Genomic DNA, 3,259 nt, shown 5'->3' on the forward strand with positions numbered 1-3,259 from the left:
TTTCACTTTATTTTTTTAAGATGATGTGTATTGTTAGGGCAAACAGTCACTCGCCAACATGTCTATACAAATAAATGAGCATGCAACCCTTTCTTTTCTTTACTGGATGCCAGCTTTATAGTGGATTGTGTTGCACAGAGCAAACTCTAATCACCTCTTCGGTTGGGTAGATCTGAAGGGACTGTCTGGAATTGAGAGAAGTGCTCTCCATGTCCCCAGGCATGCCTGCTACTATCACTGGGCCCACTGAAAGAGGAGTTTTTGTCTAAATTTACACAGCCTGTATATTCTGGGACCTAGATGACAAAACAAAGGTTTTTGTGATGATATTACTTCCTTGGAATGCCACCTCATTTTTAATCCATCTTCATGACATGATTAACTTATTTATTTGCTGCTGTTTATTTCTTCTGTTGTATCATATCTTTATTCAGAACTTTAAAATATGCATGCTGATTGACTTGATGGGTATCCATATCCAAAAAAAGACACATTTGATTCTGAGGAAATGTTTGTGTTTAATACTTCTTGTGTAAAGTCAACAGTATGCTCTGCTGAACTGAGATTTATTAATGTCTGATTCAACAGGAATGCCAGTTTAGCTCTGACAGCATCCCAGGTACTTTAATTATTATTAGAGTTCCTCTTCCTCCTCCGATTACGCAGAATTTATGAACACTTCCTTAATATTTCAGGACCTTTTGGTGTAAGAATTATTACGGCCATATGTTGCAGAATCAGACTGTAGGTTTTATTTATATTCTTGGTTTGTATGGACTGTCATCAAACCATCAGTAAGGGCTCTGCTGACTGTTGCATTAGGTCTTTTTCTAAAAGTCACATGTAATGGTTCATTTTCTGAGTTTATGTAACCCAAGCGCAAAGCTGAAGCAGAATGCCAGTTTCTTTTTAAGCAAAGAGACTGTTTGTGAATGATCATAGTTTCAGAATTATTTAAGGAAAATTCATGTATATCTAATAGAAAAATAGCTCCTGTGAGTTTAGACTTTTAGATAGTTACAGCACTACTGATTTCTAACTGTCGAGAATTGTAGTTTTCTGTAATTTTAGAGGCAACATATTAACTGTGGGTTTAATATCTGGTTTATTGAAGCAAAATCTGTGTCTTAATGTAAACTTGGAGCTCAGAAAGGGATCCTCTATGGTTCATCTGTTATTTTTCTAGTCTCATTAGCAAAAAGCACTGAACACCTTGGATTTTCAGTACATACAAATGGTTGCTGCTGGTCCCCTGAGTACGGGCTAGATAAAAAGCCAATGGCTTCAAGGAGGACAGAGAATCATCATGCTTTATTTTGAGAGTAACCTCAGCTCCAAATCAGCTCCAAATAATTTTAAGTTGGTAAATCCACTCTTTAAAATAGAGACCAACTTCAATGAAAAGAAAATATGTAAAGCCAAGAACCAGTGACATAAGTAGGATGTTTGGTTCTGTCTTTTTTTTTTTTTTTTTTTTGGTTTGGCTTTTTTGTGTGTGTGTGAGGAGCTGCAGTTATTCTCAGCTAGTAGGTACCTCTTGCGTTTCTGCAGATTAAGCTCCAAACAGAAACAGAGCAAGAAACAACAAAATAAAAACAACAATGAAAAGCAAGCCCTTAGTATGCTTACTGATTTAACTGGTATTAACACAGACATTTCTATTTTATTTTGAGATTTATATATCAACTTTCTTTAATTACTGATACCAGAATAAAGCAGGTAAGGGAACTGTTTCCAATCTTGAAGACAGAAAGTTGAAGGGGAAGGAAGAGGAAGGGGGAAGGGAAGGGGAAGGGAAAGGACTGTGGTAAGAGGGAAAATGAACTGACTCAAACACAACCCTATGAAAGCCCTCCTTCTATTGTGGCTTACATGAAGTCAGCTTTGTTATCTGCCACAAGGATACCTCTTGCTATCTCTCCTTCAAAATGAGAGACATTCATGGAAAAAGACTCTCCTGGAAACATATTTGCTTCTGGTACTTTCCTTTTCTCTTTCATCGAGAAGCATCAAATTTAAATGTGATACCATTTGGCAGCTATGAAGTTGGAGGGCAAGCTTCTGTCATGAAAGGAGGACATTTAGAGTGATATGGTTGAGGCCAAACTCAGCTGTTTAAATTCTGCCTGTCAGTGACAGACAGCCTTGATCTGAATTAACTTTCCTGTCTGCCTTTCTGTCTTTGCTGTAAGGTGGTACACTGGAATGCTGCCACCCGGGATAATGGCTCATTTCCTTGAGTGTCTGAGCACATCACAGATACATATCATGGTGTGCTGCTTTTGAGCAAAAGTCCCGTGAAATTAATATTACTCTTTTCCATGTCTTTTCCTGAGGTGATCTTCGGTGTTTTCTGTCTAGTTTCTTACAGAAGCACAAAAAAGTGGCCTTGTGATATTTTTGGAGGGTTTTTTTTTTTGTTTGTTTTGCTTTGTTTTCTTTGCCATAAAAATATCCATTTTGCTGTGACTTGTATTGCACCACTGCACAGCACTTTTGGTGCCTTAGAATTTGGAAAGCTATGACCCTTCCCTTTGCAACTCTGAAGCACATCTTTTTACCTCATGGTCTTTCATCTACAAACTCAGAGGATTCCTGGCGGTGCTTTTAGCCTGTTGTCCCATCTGCTCTCTTCCCTGGTCATTGCTCCCCTAAACCTTTGCTGACTCTTGTTTCTTGTGGATAGTTATTGCCATATTACATTACACATTAGTGAGGAATAAACTGTCCTGCTCTTACCTTGCCTTTTTACCTTTTTTCTTTCAAGAGTCTGCTTCATAAGTGTACACAAATTCCTTTACCTTTTGCTTCACATCTTTAAATCTTTAAGTTCATTTTAGAAAATATAGGGCCTAGTAGGTAGGAAATGAGTAAACATATCACTTTCCGGTGAAAACTGTCTGATAGTTAGATGTCTACCTGCCTATGTTAGATAGTATTTAATGTTTAATTAGATTTAATTACTTTTAAGAACACCAATATTACCAATACTGTCATAAGCAGAAACTACCACTTGGGACATCATGTTAAGCTCACTGAAAACTGTAATTGTACTAGGAAGGAATGCACAAAGGTTTATTGTCATCATCTTCCTCATTTTCACCACCTTCTTTACCGGATAGGATGCTTGCCACTGGACCTACTGCTGATTGCCAGCCAGCAGGTCACTCTATGGAAGATTTTTTTTCTACACCTTCTCTTTTCTGTTCTGTGTTTGTTTTCTGTTGTCATTTTGTGTTTTTTTAACCCCTAAAGTAAT

This window comes from Empidonax traillii, unplaced genomic scaffold (genome assembly GCF_003031625.1).
Source record: "Empidonax traillii isolate 1590-97213 ecotype Southwest subspecies unplaced genomic scaffold, ASM303162v1 scaffold251:size695767, whole genome shotgun sequence".
In the NCBI taxonomy this organism is placed as follows: Eukaryota; Metazoa; Chordata; class Aves; order Passeriformes; family Tyrannidae; genus Empidonax; species Empidonax traillii.